At 41.7% G+C, this 12,025-nt stretch overlaps 1 long non-coding RNA gene across 1 annotated transcript; it reads left to right on the top strand.

Annotated features, from left to right (window-relative positions):
* Positions 1 to 1,850: 1,850 nt before the first annotated feature.
* Positions 1,851 to 11,386, top strand: LOC132539248 (uncharacterized). The gene is made up of 3 exons (XR_009550514.1): positions 1,851 to 2,095; positions 8,830 to 8,867; positions 11,122 to 11,386. It is a non-coding gene; the product is annotated as an uncharacterized LOC132539248 (long non-coding RNA).
* The last annotated feature ends 639 nt before the right edge of the window (positions 11,387 to 12,025 follow it).

The following is a 12,025-nucleotide window of genomic DNA, read 5'->3' as shown; positions in this document are numbered from 1 at the left end:
GACCTTTTTCAATTTTGATGGTACTGAATTGATCTCTTTCTCTTTGATAGGTCATACTTTTGCTATCGTGCTTCAGTATTCCTCACCTAATCTTAGCTCTGGGAGATCCAACCCCCCTGCCCCAACTTCTGTAATTTTTGTGTTGAACCATCTCATCTGTGATCCATTTTGAGATCATATTTTGCATAAGATGTGAGGTTTACATCAAGTTTCTTTTACATATGGAATTTTTTTTTTCTTTTGACAGCAAAGAGATGAGTAAGGCTACATTTTAGAAAACATCTAAGATTTATTTATTTAGAGGTATGGTAAAAGAGAAAGGGAGAGAGAGAAGGAGAGAGAGAGAGAGAATAATTACTGCACTGAAGCTTCCTTCAATGCATTGATAGCTGGGCTCAAATCTGGGTGGCACATATGGCAAACCAGTGCACTATCCAAGTGAGCTATTTCATTGCCCCCTGGGTCTTATTTCTTATTTTGGTGATGACTGTGCTAACTCGGGTGCTGGGAAAGTCTGGTATGTGTCAGTGGGCACCTTGGGTGCTGGGCAATTTGAACTCTGTAAGAGGAACTATAACAAGTTCAGTTCCCAAGTAAGTGAGATATTTGCAGTGCAGGTTGGTGGGAATCCAGAAACATCTGCTACAGAGGACAAACATTGCACACCAGCCTACTTGTTTATTTATTTAATTTTTGGACTACCTCAGATCACCCACACTGTTCCATCAAAACTGTTAGCAGTGCCATGCTCCCTGGTAAAGGGTTCTTGCTTCTCCACTCCAGAACATGGTCACTGAACTCAATCATAGTATGCAGGAGCGCCCCCCCACACACACACACACACACTTTCCCACACACAATTTTCTTCCATGCTCTCCCCCTAGGCCAATGATTTCCATGTAATTTTCTTTCTCTAACTGAAGTAGCTCTTTAGTTTCAAAAAAGTACAGAAATTTCTTGCTGAAAGTAATTTACAGATGTATTCGCTTAGCTAGCATTTATCTAGTGCTTACTGTGTGCCAAGCACTGCTCTGAGAACTGTGTAGATAATAGTTCTCATGACAACCTTTTTAAAAAATATTTATTTATTTTCCGTTTTGTTGCCTTTGTTGTTTAACATTGTTGTGGTTATTAATGTTGTTGTTGTTGTTGGATAGGACAGAGAGAAATGGAAAGAGGAGGGGAAGACAGAGAGGGGGAGAGAAAGACAGACACCTGCAGACCTGCTTCCGCTGGTTTTTGCTTTGTGCCCTGTGTGCTTAACCCGCTGAGTCACTGCCCGACTCCCCCATGACAACCTTTAAGACAGGTTGTATTTCCTCACTTTCCTTTTACAGACCAGGCAACTAGGACACAGAGAGGCTAAGAAACATGGCTTTCTCTTTTTCTCTGCCTGGGGATTATGCAGCTATAGTTCAGGCTGGGCACAGTGGCTCCAGAGGCTGTACTTACCCACTTCTCATCCATCTCTTTCTCCATATGCTTCTACAAATATGCTAAGAGAGCCAGAGGTGGTTCATCATTTAGAGCAGTGAGAAGAAAACCTTCCAAATTGCTCTGCTGCAACTAGGTTTATAGTGATTTCTGACAAATTAAATTGAATTGAAGTATAACAAAACCAGAACATTTATCTGCATGCGGAGCACCATAAGTCTTTTCATAAGACTTGGATTACAGTTCCAGGGACACATCAGGGACCAATCACTTAATGAACTTTCACCTCCTCCTTAAAGGTGGGTAGTGAAAACACCTGCCTCATGCCCTGTGTGAGTGGCAGGTGCTGTGTGTGGGTGGTGTTACCAGAAGGTCATGGGAATGGCGTTGGACTGGTGTGATGCCTGGTTGCTTGTCTGCGTTTGCATCTTGGTTTGAGAAGTCACAGTTTGTTCTTGTGGGCATCTGTCTAATCTGAAATGATGTCAGAAAACATCCTTCTGTGATATGCTGCACTTTAAGTAGGTAAAGGATTGGTCTAAACCGACGTCAACGGAACTGGAAACACTGGTTAACATTCAGGTCTTGTCTGCATTTCTGAAGCAACATCGGCTTATTTTTCATCACAATCCGGGATGGAACAGATGTTTACAGCTCGCTGGTAAGTGTGGGATTTATGGCACAGGACTGGAAGTTGCATAAAAAGACACTTTATTTTGCTATGACAAGTGAAATTCCTGCAGAACGGATGAGAAACCGAGGCAAAGGTCTGGTGAATGTACTATTAAACCCTGAGTAATTTTCCTCAGAAAAAGATACATTTCCCTTTATATAGATTATGGCAGAATTTTTCGATTGTATAATGAACTGCTCTAGAAAGGTTGGAAGAAAAAATGACAAGGGATTCAGTTAAAAGTAAAAGATTTAAACATGCTTTCAAATCTCATTCCTAATTAGGACAAAGGACAGTTAGTTGGAAAACAGGAAGAAATACACAATACTCATCCCTATTTTGACTATGGTGATATGGCAAATAGCCACTAGTATTCTTGTACTGAGAGTCTGGGGCAGGGGGATATTCTCTGGAAACAGAGGATCTGGGTTCAAATCCTGATTTGAATCTTGACATCAGGACACAGTAACTGTGGCCCTGACTACTTCCTTATTCTTTGTAGTTCATCTTCTTCATCCTCAAGATGGAGAACATAATAATATTTACCTTATGGAATTCAGTGAGGAAAATCCAGCTAAAGGCCTTGAGACAGTAGCCGGCACCTAGCAAACTAACTGTTCATATTGATTTGTATTTGTTTTATCTAAACACATGTGCTGCCTAGTCAGCTTTTCGGTAGAAGAGGTTGTTGAAATTTACCCACAGTGTCATATAGAGCCTCGTGGTTTCAATCACAGCTTTTCAAACAGTTGATTGTAAAGGAACAGCTTGCAAAGATTTCCAGTTTTAATATCTTTATCTGGGCTAATCTTTTTTGTAAAAATACTTAAATTTTGCATCCATGTTAAATTGCTTTGAGAGTTTTAAAAATATTTTTATTTATTATTTATTCCCTTTTGTTGCCCTTGTTGTAGTTATGAATGATGTCATTGTTGTTGGATAGGACAGAGAGAAATTGAGAGAGGAGGAGAAGACAGAGAGGGGGAGAGAAAGATAGACATCTGCAGACCTGCTTCACCACTTGTGAAGCGACTACCCTGCATGTGGGGAGCCAGGATCTCGAACCATAGGGAGCCAGGGCCTTGAACCATGGGGAGCCGGGGGCTCGTACTGGGATCCTTATTCCGGGTCCTTGCACTTTGTGCCACCTGCACCTAACCCGCTGTGCTACCACCCAACTCCCACTTTGAGAGTTTCTTAAACTCTACCTTGTGACAATATATCTATTCATTAGTGTGAGTGAGAACCAGAGCGTCATTCTGGCATGTGTGATGCTAGGGACCAAATGGACTTTATGGTTGCAAGTTCTTTGCTCAACCACTGAGCCACCTCCCCAGATAATTGAGGAGTTTTAAAATCCTTCTCCTCACTTTTGCTTCTTGTTCCATCACTGACCTGCAGCACCAGTCCAGATGACACTGAATGGCAACAACATTGACTCACCCTCAGCCTTTCACTGTATCTTGAGCCAGTCTGTTGTTCATTATCACTCTTGAACTAGGAACTGCCCCCTCTCCATTCCCTATGCCCCAGTGGGGTTCCAAAGCCCAGCTTTCCCTAGGTACAAAGTGGATCCATCACTATCCTGGTTGGAAACAAATGGTCCCCTAATGTTATGTGATAAGAGGAAAATTTTTTTAAAAGTATTTATTTATTTATTTTACCTTTTGTTGCCCTTGTTTTCCTTTGTTGTTGTAGTTATTGATGTTGTCATTGTTGGACAGGACAGAGAGAAATGGAGAGAGGAGGGGAAGACAGAGAGGGGGAGAGAAAGATAGACCTGCTTCACTGGCTGTGGAGTGACTCCCCTGCAGGTGGGGAGCCGGAGGCTCGAACCGGGATCCTTATGCCGGTCCTTCCAATTTGCGCCATATGCGCTTAACCCGCTGTGCTATCGCCCGACTCCCAAGAGGAAAATTTAATAACAATACTGTTTCCATATCTAGGGGGCAGGACTTCAAGAAAGGAACATGCAATTATGCTGACTTTGGAGTGAGGAGAAGTGGAAAACTAGAACCACCTCCCCTTTGGAAAGACAGTGGAAGACATTCTCAGCTTGGGCAGGGGATCCAGCTGGTGCATAGGACTGACTGCAGAAGATGATGCATTTGGAAGTGTGGTGGTTCAGGGAAGCAAATACCATGACCCTGCTTTGCTTCAAGCCTCGAATCTCATGGAAGTATCTCCCATTGGCTAAGTCTGTGGAAGCCACAAACAGGAGAGTCTTGAACCTTTCTAAACAGGCTAGTCTCTGGAGCAAAGAGCAGACGTAGGTGGAGAATGGATGACAGAATGATCAGTCACTGTAGTTTACGTGGTTGGCAGAGAGGATGGTATAGTGACCATACTGACCTTTCATTTTCTTAACCTTAGCAGTGTGTCCACTTCGTGTGTTCATCAGCCAATGAAGTGTATGTGTGAGTGTGTGTGTGTCCACATTAGGCTTGCGAGTCACTGATTCCAATGAAGTTGACTAATTGTGAGACACTCAAAAGTCCTAGTAGAATCACTGTGCATCCCACACAGGGACTGGCCCACTAGGGACATGTGCTGCCTGGCATAATTGATTAGATCATTTTAATAGGAAAATGTTGACATACATGCTTGTGGTTGTTTTGGGGGCACAATTTTAAACTCCTCAAGATATCAACATACCTCACCTACCACAAAATTAGCACCTCCTTCTACCACAGGACACAGGGCCTCCAAGCCCTTTCCTACCCCTTCTTGCCTCCCTCCTTCAGACTCCTTGGATTTGTCGCAATAGACCACAGTTTATTCAAGTTTCTCTAATTCTGCTTCTTAAATCTTTACCTGTGAGTGAGATGAGCCAGCCAATATTCATCCTTCTCTTTCTAGCTTATCTCACATAATAGGATTCCTTCCAGCTGCATCTTATAGCTCAGTAATATATATAATATATATGTTATATATTATATATAATATTATATAATTATATATATATATATATATATATACATACTGTATGTTGGCACACCTGCTTGAATGCACACATTACAATGCTCAAGAACCCAGGTTAGAGCCCCCTGGTCCCTACCTATAGGAGGAAAGCTTCATGAGTGGTAAAGCAGGGCTGCAGGTGTCTATCTTTATCCCTCTTGATTTCTGATGTTTCTATCCAATAAATAAATAAAGATATTTACTTTAAAAGTTATTTACTAGAGCACTGCTCAGCTCTGGTTCATGGATCATAGTGCTGGGGATTGAACCTGGGATCTTGAAGCCTCAGGGGTGAAAATCTCTTTGCAGAAATATTATGATGTCTCCCAGCCCTAGTATTCTTAAATATTCTAGGACAAAGGGGTGATTGATCTAATCTTAGTCATACTGAGACTTGGCCTCAGCTTGGGACTACACTCTGAAATCACCAGAGAGCTATCACCAGAGCTCTTCTCCCTGACAACCCAATTTTATTGTGGTTGAGACTTTATTCCAGTGTGCAACTGAAGTGGAGAATTAGGATGACCTTCAGTGGGGGTCTAGTTTCTAAGAGTAAAGACATGTTTCCTTTTATAGCTGGGGATGTGAATTGAAAAGAAAGCTCAGTGTCTGAGTTCATGTTCGTCAGTTGGGACAGGGCCCTGTGTAAATATCTTGCCATGGGAGGAACAAGAAGACAGAATATCTCAGATCCTCCTAGTCCGTCCCCTCTGGAGCTGGAGATCTGGAGATTGTAACATCAGCTGGCACTCCAGGGTGCATTTGGGAACACTGGGGATACTGCTAAGCAAATACCCACCACCCACAGCACTGGGTCAGGACCAGTGTCAGGCAAGAGAAGTAGGAGTCCCGTCTACAATTTTAGGAGGTGGAAGCTCTGGTGAGAATACATACCTCTTTAAGATAATTTGGCATGGGGGGGATAGTATAATGGCTTTTATGCAAAGGGACTCTCATGCCTGAGGCTTTGGAGTCCTGGGTTCAGTCCCCCACACCTACATAAGCCAGAGCTTAACAGTGTTATGATAGAGAGAGAGAGAGAGAGAGAGAGAGAGAGAAAGAAAGAAAGAAAGAAAGAAAGAAAAAAAGAAAAGAAAATAACACTTGGGGACAGGGTGTGGTACACCTGGTTAAGTACTTACATTACCATGCTTAAGGACCCAGGCTCAAGCCCCCATTCCCCACCTGCAGGATGGAAACTTCACAAACAGTTAAACAGTACTGCAGGTCTCTCCTTTTCTCTCTCTCTCTCTCTGTCTCTTCCTTTATCCCCCTTCCCTCTAATTTTTTCTGTTCCATCAAATTAAAATTAAAAGAGAGTAATAAAGTATTTTTAAAAAAAGTTAATATATATATATATATATATATATATATATATATATATATATTTGTCCGCATCCTCTCTCCTCTCTCTCTCCCTTTCTCTCTATCTTTCTCTCTCTCTCTCTCTCCACTTTATACTTGACCTGTCCTCCAACTCAGGAGCTTTCTAGAATGGTTCATTTAACCGGCAACTCACATACATAGTCAACAATTTGTTTGGCTCTGTATGTCACCTCTTTTTTCAGCCACCAGGTTCCAGATGCTACCATGATGTCTACTGGACTTCCCTGGGCAGAGGACCCCACCAATGTGTTCTGGAGCCTCATTTCCTCAGATCCCTGCCCTACTAGGGAAAGAGAGAGACAGGCTGGGAGTAGGGGTTGGTCTGTCAATGCCCATGTTCAGTGGGAAGGCAATTACAGAAGCCAGACCTTCTACCTTCTGCATCCCACAATGATCCTGGGTTCATACTCCCAGAGGGATAAAGAATAGGAAAGCTATCAAGGGAGGGGATGAGATACAGAGTTCTGGTGGTAGGAATTGTGTGGAGTTGTACCCCTCTTATCCTCTGTTTTTTTTCAGTGTTTCCTTTTTATAAATAAGAATTAAAAAAAAATAAATGACTTTGTCAAAGGCAATCTCCTGCAAAGCCCTCTCCATGAAGTCAACGTTTTAACCAAAGACATATTTACAGGTTATATTTTTGCTTCCCTGCATTTTCAAATTGGAAAATACACTGGGCCTTTCTTTTTTTTTTTCTCTTTTTTTTAATTGTTGGTGTAGTTATTATTGTTGTTGTTATTGATATCGTCATTGTTAGATAGGACAGAGAGAAATGGAGAGAGGAGAGGAAGGCAGAGAGGGGGAGAGAAAGATAGACACCTGCAGACTTGCTTCACTGCCTGTGAAGCGACTCCCCTGCAGATGGAGAGCTCAGGGCTCCAACCGGGATCCTTATGCTCCTCCTTGTGCTTTGCGCCACGTGTGGTGCACTTAACCCGCTGTGCTACTGCCTGTCCCCCTATTTTTTTTTTTTACCTCCTGGATTTTCACTTGGGGCTCGGTCCTTGCACTATGAATTCCCTGCTTCTGGCAGTCTTTATTTATTTATTTATTTATTTATTTATTTATTTATTTATTTATTTTTTCATTTTACTAGACAGGACAGAGAGAAATTGAGAAGTGAGAGGGAGATAAAGAGGAAGAAAAGAAAGAAAGTTTAGACACCTGAAGACCTGCTTTGCCACTTGAGCAGCATTCCCATTGCAGGTGGGGAGCCAGGGGCTCGGACCTGCATCCTTGCACAGATCCTTGAGCTTAGTACTATGTGCACTTAACCTGGTATGCCACTGTCTGGCATTCTTTTTTCAGCCTTTATGGGAGAACGTTCCTTTGAGGTGGCTGACTAAAGTTCAGCCGTTTGTATGTCTACTCTTTATGTCTGGTAAAACTCAAATATGCTTCATAAGGTGTGGTTCCACACAGAAACTTTTTTTTTTTTAATATTTTTATTTATTTACTATTGAATAAAGACAGAGAAATTGATAGTGGAGTGGGAGAGAGAGAAGGAGGGAGAGATAGAGAGGGAGAGAGAGAGACACTTTGCAGCTCTGCTTTACCACTCATGAAACTATCCCCCTGCAAGTGGGAGCCAGGGGTTTGAACCTGGGTCTTTGCATATTTTTATGTTGGTTCTTAACCAGGTGTACCACTGCCTGAACCCCACACAGAAACCTTTTATTGATCTTCTTGGGTATATAACTTTTTTCAATTAAAAAAATTGTCTTCATTTCCAATAATGAGTCTGAGAGTTTAATTATGAGTCAGTTTACATATGTGTATACATATATAAATTTTCTCTCAAATTCAAATTCAATATTATTTCTTAACAACAATGAAGTTAGCTCTTTCATCAAGGGATATTCTTATTATCAGAGTTCCAAAGTGTCTTTCAAATGAAGAGTAGTTTTGAAGAGGGCTCTGGCTTTTCTTGGTGTGATGGGGTGCCTAGCACTTTGCAACACTCAACACAAGCAAATTTGTAACAGCTGCTTTGTAATAAAGGCATAAAGACAGGGCTTATCTCTGAACACACCAATCAAGCAGTTAATGTGTAATCAGTCAAGTTTCAGTATCTAAGGGCCACCAGCCAGAAAGTATCCTGACCTGACCCCTTTTGTTTACATAAAGAAACATCAATTGATGAATCCACACAGAGAGGCCTGTGGGTGGATGGTTCTCCTCTGTGGGTCTGTTACCCTGGGACAAAGAGGCAGAGGAGACAGGGGGAGCACAAGTGCTTCCGGATGTGAGTTCTTGCCCCAGGACCTAAATGGAGATTTTAGGTCCTGAATGGCTTATGTATCCCAGAAGCCACTAGCCCCTGGGTGAATCCCTATCTGCTCAAGTCTAAAGGAGGTTTCTTGTTTCTTTTCTAGGGAAATCAGGATACAGGTATGCTGCCCTGGGCCATGGGGTGAGTCTGAAAATCTGATTTCTTTGCTTGGGTTCAAGTCTAGGATGGGGGTGAGGGGCATGAAATGGAAAACTATTAACAATGAGCAATAATATAATATATATTAACATTAAAGAAACAGTTTGGAAGTTACTTTTTTTCTCCACCAGTATTGATCTTCCACTATTGATAGATTTAGTTAAAAAAAAAAGACTATTTGCATGTAAATTGATCAGCCACTCAGGCCATTTGCATTTATATTAGCAGGGTGCTTACTGTCTTTAATTATTTATTACTCTGAGCTATCCTGAAGCAGGTTTCTGAAGACCTTGCTTCATCAGTGGCAAGCCAGGTAGGACTTGGTAACCTATCTAAGAAAGCTAAGAGAGTAGGGCTTCCTCACAAGGGTTGGGACTTTTTTGTGCTTATTAAAATACTTTTTACATAGACTTTCTTTGGGGAAGTACTCACCAGCATTTAGAGTTTTCACTTTGTGTTGTGACAGGGAAACCCTTTGGTTTCCTTGTAACAAACATTTTAGGTGATCTTAAAGCTAAGAACATTGTCTGGAGTTCACACAGCAGCAGAAGCAATCGAAAGAACCTCACCTTACACATGGTTAACATTCTGACAATTTTATTTCATTTAACTGCACCTTCTTTTTATTATTTGTTTATTTATGTATTTCCTTTTGTTGCCCTTGTTGTTTTATTGTTGTAGTTATTATTGTTGTTGTCGGTGTTGGATAGGACAGAGAGAAATGGAAAGAGGAGGGAAAGGCAGAGAGGGGGAGAGAAAGATAGACACCTGCAGACCTGCTTCGCCACCTGTGAAGTAACTCCCCTGTAGGTGGGGAGCCGGGGGCTCAAACTGGGATCCTTACACCAGTCCTTGCACCACCTGTGATTAACCTGCTGTGCTACCGCCCGACTCCCTTAACTGTACCTTCTTTCTTGACTTATTTTTTATTTTTGTTTGCTGAAATATTGGAAGGAAAATCCTAGGGACCATTGACTTTCATCCATGAATGCTCCAGACAATGGCAAGGGCTTAAAAGAAAGACCCACGCAGAATCACAGAATCACAGCACCATCATCATACCTAATGAAGTTAGCACCACTGTTTGATGCTGTCTCATCGCAGGTCACTTATCTAATTATTTCACTCTTTGTTTTTTTACAGAAATTTTTTTTATTGATTTTTACCAGGTTTCACAATATCATAAAATTTTAGGGTGTTATCAAAGGATTCCTAGAAGCATCTTTCTAGAATAAAAGGGGTTTATGTCTGGGGAGACAGCCTAATGTCTATGCAAAAAGGCTTTACTTTCTGAGGCTCTGAGCTTCCAGGTTCAATCCCCAGCACCACCAGAAGCCAGAGCTGAGCAGTGTTCTGGTAATAAAATAAAATAAAATAAGGATTTATTTTCTTCAAACTAGGGAATTTGACAGCATAAATGGTGAAGCAAGCTTCAAAAAGGATGTGGGAATCTGGTTTTATTTTATTATTTATTTATTTTTCATTGCCAACAGGGTTATCACAGCTGCCTTTTCCCCTCACCCCCCCCCATTTATTTGATAGAACACAGGGAAACTGAGAGTGGAGATAGATAGGGAGAGAGACAGAGAGGCACATGCAGACCTGTTTCATTGCTAGTGAAATATTCCTCTGCAGGTGGGGAGTGAGGGCTCGAACCCACTTCCTTGGGCATGATAATATGGGTGCTGACCAGTGACACCACAGCCTGCCCATAAAACTGGTTTTATATGAGTGAAACTAGAGTGATGTAATTATATACTTGTTTAGGAGTTTTGGAGGTGTCTATTATGCATATTCATGAGGGGACTCACACTGATTGTCAGTGCACCCACAGGAAATGGTAGGAAAGCTTGACAGGGCCACGCACCACCAGAGGTCTAAGAGGGCTCCAATGTGCAGGTTCACTGACCCTGGTCCTGGGTTTGGGCCAGGTACCTACAGGGCACTGCCCTGATCCAGTCAAAAGCTAAAAAAATGTAACAGTATGGCTGCCCCCCTGGGAAGGAGTTTTCCACCTATCAAACTATAAGCCTTAAGTAGGTTTTGCTGTTTGCTCAGAATGTCTGTCTCAAGTTTTATACAGGAAAAGACAGCGCACAAAGTTGCCAAAAGTCTGGACAAAGGGTATATATAGTTCTTTGCTCAAATATGTATGTACTCAGTCTGTGATTAGAGCATGTCTAACTTGATTTAGGTCTTCCATTAGAATCCAGCATTGATTGCTTTTTGATTTCAGTCCCTTCAAAGTGTGAAGCATTGCTACTGAGCAGATTCTGAGGAGAAGCAGCAGCACTGAAGGCCAGTCTATGACATGGATGAGATTGTGTCGTCTTACAGAGAAAACAAATCGCAGAGTGAAACCACTGGAATATCTATGCACAGTGTATGCAAGGCTCAAGCCCAGTGGTACATTCTCTACTGTAGAAATATAAGGATTAGGGCTTGAGAAATAATAGGGATGACAACAGGACCCGTCAGATTCCACTAGTTCTCATTTATGGAGTGGTTGCTATGTACCAGGAAGTTTTTCAGATGTGTGTTAATGCATTTAGTGCCTTAAGTGTCCCACAGCGTTATTATACCTTTTTTTCACACAGAAAAATGGAGTTGGGGGGCCAGGTGGTGGTACAACTGGTTGAGTGCACATATTACAATGCACAAGAACCCAGGTTCAAGCCCCTGGTCCCTACTTGCAAGGTAAAAGCTTCGTGAGACCTCAGTTAGTGTTGGAGCTAGTAAGACACAGTTCTCTTGGGACAACAACCGATAAAATGATTTGAAGAATAAAATAAATGATTACTGTTTTTGAAAGGAAAAAGAGAAAAGCAAAATCAAACAGGTCTGAAGATTTTCCCTCTGAAGGATGTGACATCCCCTCCTGGTAAGCTGTCACAATGTTACATTCTTTTGACTTTGATTGGCCAAGACTGAAGAAGCCCTGGTGAAATGTATTGCTGGTCTTTTCTCTCTCTCCTCTTCCCTCTCAGTTTCTGGTTGTCTCTATTCAATAAATAAATAAAGATAATTTTTTAAGAAGCCTACATGGCAAGAAATGAAAAAAATTAAAAAAGACAAATAGAATTACTGAATGATGTTCTCATTTAGAATGTATCACCTCAGCCCCCTCACCCCACATCTCT

The sequence above is a fragment of the Erinaceus europaeus genome, chromosome 7 (assembly GCF_950295315.1).
Source record: "Erinaceus europaeus chromosome 7, mEriEur2.1, whole genome shotgun sequence".
Lineage (NCBI taxonomy): Eukaryota > Metazoa > Chordata > Mammalia > Eulipotyphla > Erinaceidae > Erinaceus > Erinaceus europaeus.
This window is presented reverse-complemented; position numbering and strand designations above follow the sequence as displayed.